This window comes from Cyanistes caeruleus, chromosome 13, assembly GCF_971803275.1.
Source record: "Cyanistes caeruleus chromosome 13, bCyaCae1.hap1.1, whole genome shotgun sequence".
NCBI classification, from domain to species: domain Eukaryota; kingdom Metazoa; phylum Chordata; class Aves; order Passeriformes; family Paridae; genus Cyanistes; species Cyanistes caeruleus.
This window is the reverse complement of record NC_141713.1, coordinates 15782719-15792287: the sequence shown is the minus strand read 5'-3', so window position 1 is coordinate 15792287 and position 9569 is coordinate 15782719.

The window sequence follows — 9569 nt, the reverse complement described above, 5'->3', positions numbered from 1 at the left end:
AACAAGCACATACCACAAGCCTCTCATTTCTCACTTACTGCCAAGTGAATACAATTTGGGAAGAAAGAAAAGAGCAAGCTCTACCATGGCAGGTATCGTCAGGATCCTTTGAACAAAGATAATCGAGAGTTTTAAAATAGTTGTAGGTTTTAAAAAACTTTGAAATATTTTTGAGTGTTTCAAGCCTTTTGATAGTCAAGGACATGTAACTGAAGTTGTATTTTTGAAATTTTACTTTGGAGTGACACCTATAGACTGCCTGTCCATTCCCTACCAATGCCTTGTCCACAGAGTCCTGAATTCTTGAATAATTTCCAGCTTTTAGGAACTAATGCCTTCAGAGAAATAGCAAACATGAGACTGTGATACTCTAATGATGCTGATAATGTTATCTAAATGCAGTCAGTCCTTTGCTAGCACTGCACTGTGTGAGCACTGTGAGAACAGTTAGGTTTGTATGTTTAGGTAGAAAAGGTGCTCATGAATTCCTCCACAAAACAACATCAAAGATGATAAAGTAATGCCAAATGAAGACTTACCCGTCTGTTCCACATGTACTAAAGGTGTTCCTGGGGAGGTCACAGGGTAAAAATGCCCATTCTCTGTATAACAAACACAGTCAGAAAGTGTGGGCATTTCCTTACAAAGACACTTTGTGATCTCAAAATAGACTGATTCCAGAGTTTATATGTAGGTTCATTTGCAAGTACCTTTAGGTGATCAACTGTAAAAAGAAGAAAGGTATTGATCATTCTAGTGCTTTTTCAGACCAAAAATTGAAGGAAAAAGTGTCAAATTCTGTACATCTGGGCACAGAATCAGTTACTGGCAACACATATTCTCAATTAGAATTTGTTTTTAGATTGTCTGATGTGAGGGTGCATCTGTGTACCTGAGAGTTCAACTGTTTTCCCAAACAGATCCTACAGAAAGTCTTGCTGTGGCTGTTACTCTTTTCTCCCTAACACGCTGCTGCAGTTTGTTCTGCTATGATTTGAAAGGGATGATGAAGCATAGCCTTTCTTACTGAAGTTCTCTTGCATCTTCCCTTGTCAGTTCTTCTGATATAGTTTAGCATAGAGAGAAAAACATAGGGATTTCCTGAAAATAAACTTAGAAATACCCGTGTTAAGAATCAGTATCGTCAAATTAATGCTGAGATCAATGCTTCTGGTTTATTTTTCAGAAACTATTTTAAAGCATCTATAAATGAAATGAGAATGCTTGCTTAGAATTTAATTTTATCACTGAAAACAAAATTTGGAATAATGATGAAATTTTGAAAAGGCTGAAAACTCATGTTTGTTCATGATTTTTATCTTCAACATTTGTTTATCCCATATCTGAGTGAACAACGTGAGTGCCATCCTGTGCCAGGTCTGCTGCAATTCATTCAAAAGCTCCACCTACCAAATCTTTGCACAAACAATTCACAATAAGAAACAGGCGGAATGCAAAAAAAAGATTCCTGCTGAAATAAGTCATCCATCACTCTGTCTGTCGTGTGGGCTGTGCTGCCAAGCAGACAGAGCACTTCAACAAATATTTTAATGATTGGATTAAATTTGAGCTTAAAAAAAGAGGGAAGGAAAAAGCTGTCAGAAGCCCATGGCTGAGCAGGTCTTGTAGTTAAAAGTTACCTCAGCAGTCAAAACCTATTTATTTCAGAACCTTGCGGTTAACTGCAGTTCTGTTCCCTTGACTGGCAGGAGGACAGTAACCTTGTGCAGCTCTGGATATTTTTCATTTATAGCAGAAGAATAAAGTAAAAAGGAGGTATAGTTGCTGCAAAGCTGCACATGCTACTTTCAACAGCTTTTGTAGCCATTTGTAAATTAAAAAGTACTCACATCACAGCTGAAGTGCTTTGGCTTGTTTGCAAGTAACCTAAGCAGAACACACAGTGAGATTGATTGGAGTGACTTGTTCAGTGTGAAAACAGCACATGGAGGTTGAGAAACTTGGTGAGAATTTTGTGCTGACACTGTTGCTATGTCTAGGGAAAAGCATCTTGTGGGTCAGTAAACCTATAGTCATTCTCTTTGGTTGTTTAATTAACAAGCAGGAAATTTGCGTGTGGGTACATGAATAAATAAGTTTGTTTCCTGTCCTCTTCAGGGCAGATAATTCACACAACATCCTAGTTATCAAAAAAATACATTGTCCTCCATTTATGGGTTTTCTACCAGCCCAGACAGACAAACTGAGAAGATAAGGGTGTTGTATACATTTCTTTGGCCTAAAGAATGTCTGTGGCTCCATGTTCTTGTGTGTGTGTGTGTGTGCACATGTTTCAGGAGGGGCTTAAATTTGGGCCTCTAATTTTCTGTACTGGCAAAACCTTCCCAAAGGCTTTCTTTGGTCCATTCTCTCCCCACAGGAAAGGATGATGGCTATCTCTGCATGTCTGTCCTTGCTGATCAGCCAGCTGAGCTCTTTTTTCTGCTGTGCTGAACTCAGTTATTCTATACACACTGATGACTGCTCATTCTTGTATTAATAACTTCCTGGAGGGTAGTAGCATTAGAAAAACAAACCTCAGTGTTGAGAAGTTGTTTGAAAGTTATCTGTAGTTGTGTTGAAACTGCAGCCTTTTGTTCTGTCTCCTCACCTGCCCCTGATGTGAGCACTGGCTACTGATGTGCAGGACACTGCACTGAAAGTTATCCAGCTCCAGTAGAAGTGTTTACTGAAGGCTTATCTGCAATCAAATGTGAAAATGTTAAGTATTATGTGTACTCCATGCTAAAACAATAGGCTTTTAATATACTTTTTCCTACTCAGTAGAGGAAGAGATCTCTGGTTTTAGAATTCAGACCTGTGCTTCTGACCAGGAAAAACAAGTCTTAGCCTGCCTGGCAGAAACAAATCCCTTGGTAGCAGCCACTCAGTCAACAGCTTTTTGAAGTCACCTTTCCTTGCCTTAACTTTTCTCTAAAGCTGTAAGATGCCACTTGAAAGAGCAACAAAAACATCAGTGTAGACAGTACTGTGTAATCAGGAATCTGTGACATTCCTTTGTCTTGCGAGGCATCGTTAATTCCCAGCTAGTACTTTCAGCTGATTCTAATTTAGGTAATGAAGTGCAGATCATGCAAGAACTTTCTCAAAATCCTATGGTTTATGCTATTTTGTACTAAAACAAAGTTGATATGTTTTGAAACAAGCCACAAAAAAATCCCTTTTGTGCTATTTCACAGGTTCATTGATTTTAATTGAAAATTTCTAGCTGTTTTCCAGATTACTGTAGAAATTGTATGTTGACCACTCTCAATGAACTTCTCACTGTAAGTGATTTAAAAATTAATTTTCCTGGGTCATTTCAGAGGTGTCATGATGCTAAACAAGGACAAGGACATAATTTTTGCTGTATGTAGTTAGCAGCCTGTGGATTTTCCGTAGGAACCTGGTGTGTAAGCAGTTTTAAAGTTTAGGTGGTGCTTAATTAGATTCCTTAAACCTTTCAGAATTATTCCCCAGGATTCTTAGGTACATATTTAAGGTGTGACAGCCTCCCCAATATTTTGGCAGAGGCCAAGAGACTAATCCAAACCATGGGACTGTTTGTGTTATGAGTCACTAAAGTGGAAAGAGCACATAATGATGGGAAACAATGAAGCAGAACACGCTTAAAGCTTTTAACGCTATTCCTAGGAAAAAATCCCTGAGGACTTTTGGCAGCTTCCATCTTTTGTAGCTGTTTCTGTCTTTGGCAAGACTGGCCAAAAACTCTATGGTGATTATTCATGCAGCTCTGTTCTGGATGATGTCAGGGGCTCCTACGTGCACTGCTAATATTTTCTACTGTGATTTCCAGTGTGGTGGCTGTCTGGAGAACATTATTTTAGAGCTGGCAGCTGTGATAGTTTTAAGCACTGTGATATCTAAATGGATTCAAAATCTCTCCTTAACATTGTAATATATACTGGTAGCCTATTTATACCAGCAGCATTGTGCTGATATTGCTGAGAAAGCTGAACACAGCATAGTGGGTTTGGTTTTGAGATTTGATCTTTTTTAGCCAGTTAAAGGATTAGTTCTAGCACCAAAGACAGCATGATACCTGGATTTGGATGGAACTGCAGCTCTCCCAACCCAAAGTACATTAAACTGTGGTTGAGGGTATTCATGATAATCTGGTAACAGAAAGTAAACTTTCATATCTGACAAGGCTTTACAGTCCAGGTTTTGTCTCAGACTATGGGATTTTTGGGTGAAAAGGCAGCTGGCTCTCAAGCAGGGCATCAGGAAGTCCCCAGGGACTGTGGAAATGCACTGAAATATGGTTACACACATAGCAACTGTTTGTTTCTATATCCTGCCATTCTTTCATTCACTGTAAAGACGCTGGAGTTTATTCAAGCCTCCAATACCAATACAAGGGGTTTGGCAAGTGTTTCATTTCTGTGTTTGTGTGTATCTAGGAGACCTCTCCTAGTCACTAGATGATTACTCCCTTGAGGCGCACTGAAAAGCCAAGCTGCTGGTGATTCACAGTTGAGGTTAGAAATGGACTTGTGTTCCAGATACAAGTAACACTCATGAGAAACATATGCCAGAGGAGTTACTTTTCTAGGTTTTCCTACACTTGCTATCTCTTTGTTAAGTTGCTGAGTTACATTTTTAACTTATCCACGTTCCTGGCTGGATGTCTGTGTCGCTTAATGTGCAAACCTCTGAGGCTTACTCTAGTTCTCATGCCAGACAGAGGGAAAGAAGGTGCGGTAGCCTGGGCTGAGTCAGGAGGACAAGCCTGCAGCACATTTGAAGTTGGTGGCCCATGTTAGCTGTGTCAGCTAGGTGAGAGTAATAAAAGGGGTTTTACTTCCTTCTGAGCGTCTTGACAGAGCACAGATGGTTCTGTGTTGTTTGCCTTGAAGAGTGGACAGCCAGTACAATGGGTTGCACCACAGTGACCTAAACTTCATGAGCTTTGCCAGGTGATAGAGACTTGTGTACAGACCTGTATGTGTGTCCCAAGACAGCTTTGCTTGTTATCAGCTTTTGTGAGTATCTAAAGGAGTTTCTTTCTAACTGTCACTATAATCTTAGCTAATATTTTGCTTTGTTACTCGCTTGTCTTGATTTGGGATCCAAAATCACTCAAACATCTGGTTCTTTGTGGAGGCAAACTCAGTGTGCCAGTAGGCTTGGGGTGGAAGGATCCACTGAGATTGAAAGATAAAAAAATGAGGATGATGGTGTTACTTACACTGGTGAGGAAGAAAATGTTTGAAAGTAAGAGTTCAAACTAAGAAAACACTTGACAGTAAGTTAAACTTCAAGCTAAGGTTGTAGTCATATATGCATGAAGGTGGCAGAAGAGGGGTACTGAACAGCAGACAATTATTTCACATATACAGAGTTGAGAAATAGCTGAAGGCAAATCCAGTGATGAGCCAGTATCAGGATATAAAAGGAAACTCAGACATCACCTTTAAGATGCAGCCAACTGGTGGAGAGGTGGATGTTTTACTAGCTCTGAAGAACTTTTACTGTCAGGCTCTTATGTGTGAGGCACTTGGAGATTCTGCTTGGAAAGTAACTTCAGGGCATGTCAAACATGTCATATCTTTGTCAGTCACAGTGATTGCTAAAATACACCCCTTAAACAAGGTTACATCACCTTTCTTGTAACACAGACTTTGTGTGAAACAGGTGAAGATAAACTGGAAACAGTTTGATGAGTCTCATTTATTTTTGTGTCTTGATGAAATAATTAATGTTGTTTACCATTTTCTTTAGCAGATGCAATGCTTAAACTTCACTCTGAGGAGTTAACAGTAGAAAGATGGGCCTGATCAGTCAGAAGGCAACAGTCTAAAATCACAGAGCAGCCCACAGCACTGCAAGGCAGGCAACCCAGGGGGGCCAGTGTTTAACCTGGATGGTCTGTTCATAAGCACCCTGCTTATGCCTACACTCACTCTCTGTTCCCAGACTGAACCAGCCAATGCCACACACCTTACCTATTATAATGCTTCATTTGTAGAGCACACACACATAACAAAATACTAGAGATCTGGCCAACACAGAATATCATTCCAGAGATTAAGTCTTGCTCTTTAAAAGGGATTATTTCAAGTAAATGAAATTCTGAGTGGAGAATAACATTTGTGCAGGAATGTGGATGTAGTGTAGGAATGAGAGTGTTGCAGAATAGAATTGATCCGAGGGCTTAGGTTGTTAGGTGGAGCACTTAACAAGATGTCTGGTTCTCTGGTATTATGTTAGATAACAGTTGGCATTAGTATTCTGGTATTCAGTCTATTTTTCAAAAATGTGGGATTACAATTCTGTAATATTTAAACTCCCTCCACCCCTCCCACCCTCCCAAAAAAAAGCCAAACAACCCAGAACACAACTCCCCTTCTCCCAAGCAAAACAACCCTTTCAGTGTTAGTATAAGTTCTTACTAAGACAAAGTAGGTGTGCTAAGCAGGAGTCTTTCCTTCTTTCATACTTTGCCATAGACATAATAACTTCCCAAATAGTTACCCTGGGAACCCAACTAGCACAGATTTTAAGTTATGCTTAACTGTCTTTGTAACCTATAATTACCATGAGAGGTAATAACAAATCTGTGTGTATTTGTATCATGGCAGCTCTCAAATTAGACACAAATAATCAGGATGCAAAAACAACAGCCAGAGGTCTGCATGATCATATGCTTATCAGAATGGAATTTATATTATCCTCTTGCAACACAATCAGGGAGCAACACTAGATAGATGCTCAGTCACACCTAGACCAGAAAGTCCTTTCTCCTGATCCCTCCCCTCTCTTCTTTTAATTGAAGCAATAGGTTTAAGTAGACAATACATATTGGCAAAATTCTGTCCTTCGTACCACCAGTGTTAATGCAGTGTTGGTTGTTTGTAGACAGCATCCTGAAAGAGGTGAGCAAGATCTGTGTAGATGGAAGAGAAAAGTAGAAGTGAGAGAAAAATCAGCTGGAGTGACCCCATGTTATTGCAAAGATAAAGTTGGGTCTGACGGGAAATTAAACTGAATATTCAAGTTAAGCACATCAAGCCTCTTGTAGTATGATAAGAAAATAATGGCAGGAAAAAGTCATGTTGGTGAGGTAGAAGAAAATGGTATATTGAATTGAATGAGAGAGGAAAACAAAAGATAAAATTAGTATCAAACAATATTAAGCAATAACAAAAGAATGATAGAGTTGGCAGTGGTAATGTCACTGAGAGGATGGAGAAAATGGACCTACAGCATGTCCATAGACTACAGGCTGAATCTCAATCACAGAGAACAGTCAGAAGGGAAGAATGGGAAGTTGTCACAATTATATTTGGTTTTCCACCCCCAAGACTCTGTGCAGCCCCAGCCAAGCAAAGTGTGCTCTCTTGGATTGCTGTGTTCAGCCTGCAGGAAGCCAGGTCACAAACAGGGAACTGCAGCTGAATGAGCAGCTGGCACTTTAAAATTTTACCTTCTATGCAAATATTTCAAGGGAGTGCAGAGGCCAAACAATGTGAAAACAAATTGAAAACCTTTCTTGGCACTGCCTTACTTCCTAGTTGAAGCATGTTTCTTCCAGTAAATACGTGTGAGGCAGACACAGCCAGACACTGAGCTTGCGCTAAGTGCAGTTCTTGTCCCAGCCCTTTATCCAGCCTAAAGCTGACAGTGGTGCTTAGGAGCAGTGGTCCTGGACCAGAGCCCCTTGGGATAGGTGCTATACAAACCCTCCAAGTTCTGGGTAAATCCTCAGAAATATCCTGTATGACATATGGGTTTAGGTCTCGTTTTGAGGGGTGATACAGGCACTTGGCTGCTGTTTTCCCATTAATTAATTCCCTTTCCCTGTTTGGCACCTAACAGAAGGCTTTCCTGTTCGCTCAGTCTGACTGCTGCCTTCCTTAAATCACTGGTTTTGCAGACATTTTCCTTGAAGATATGAAGAATATATCATATTTCCATGGGCAGGATCAATGACTTTGGTATTAGGGGTTGGTTGTTGTGCCGAAAGCGTGACTGTTTTCTGCTGTTCATACTACTTAAATTCCCCAGCTGAGACAAGTGCCTTTGATGTCAGTTGACCTACATATACAGAGAGCAACTGAGGGAATTTGTAACACGTTTGAATATGTTTGTATCTCCATGACTCTGAATATACTGGAGTTTTTTCTATTGTCAATCTTTTTTTCTTTTGAAATCACTTCAGCAGTCCCTGAAGTTTGTATAAGTTCAGAGAGGTCAATGTGTGATTCCAAGGCTGAATAACTGATGATTGAGTTGGATGTTAGAGGCGTTTCTGAAGCTGTTGGTTATAATAATAGCTCACTTGATATCAAACTTTTTGCAAACAGTTCCTATGAAGATGTAGTTAGCCAAAATTAATGGTAGTATATGAGCTACTTCATATTTTAAGAAGTATTGAATTAGTAAAAAGATACATTTCTAAGGAAGTGGAAGTAGTGTCATTGAAACAGGCTGCAGTAGAGGACTAAAAAATAAAAGGTTAGAGAATGATTATGTTCCTCTTCAGTTCTAATATGTGACTCAGCAGATTGTATACAAAAATGCAATGTATACCTTAAAAACACTTTGTTTAGCTGAGGGTATTGTGGTTATGCTTTTCTGCTTTTGTATTAAGAATGTTTGACAAGAGATGGGGGTTAAAAAAATTGTCCCTGAGGGATTATGCAGCCATTAGGAGGCAAACTGACTCTCTGGCCGCATATCCCTATTTAAAGCCTCTAATGAATGCTGCAGTACAGAATGGTTGTTACTTCTAGGACTGTAAGTATTTTTGATGTGTGAATAACATTTCCAAGTTGCCAGGTTTTTTTCCCTAAGAAACCTGAAAAGCAGAGGAAATTATTTAACTGTTAGTGACAGACAGTGATTGAAGTGGGATAACCAGGAATTAATTTTGAAAGACGGGTTCCTTAATACACAGAGAAATAACTACAGTGGCCTGCCAAAAACAAGGCTAATGTGTCAAACTAATGCAATATTGGCACTGACATATTCTGACAAAAAGCTGCTCCCTGATACGCCTTTTCCTGTGGCTCTCCCCTTCATGTCACTTCTGTTTAACCAGAAAAGGTGTATTTACATTATTTTCACCTTCTGGAATGACCAGTTCATGTGTCTACTCTGTTGCCTCCATGTTTGAAGTCGAGTGTAGTATTTCCTAATATTTCTCCCTTTTTGTACCACTTATCTTGTTTCATTCCAGCAATTAGAGTGCCTTGCAGCCTGTGTTCTTGTCTCTTGTGTTTGGCAGCTTTTGCCACTGCTGTTTTTATGCACCTGGCTAAGCTTAACACTTTATCCTGTGTCTGCCACCTCTGTCTGTGCCTACAAAAAATACTTCTACTGACAGAGACAAATATCTCTTTGCAGAATCAAATCGACTGGATGACTGCATATTTCTGAAAGATCTATGTAGATCTGTTCACTTGCAGGGGATTAAGAAAACCACGCTGATATTCCAGGAATAACTGCTTGTATTGGGAGTGGGGAGTGCTTGCTTTTTTCTGCAGTATTTAACATTGATGACCTATAAATTGTCCACGCTTTTGAGGTGAAACAGTCATCTG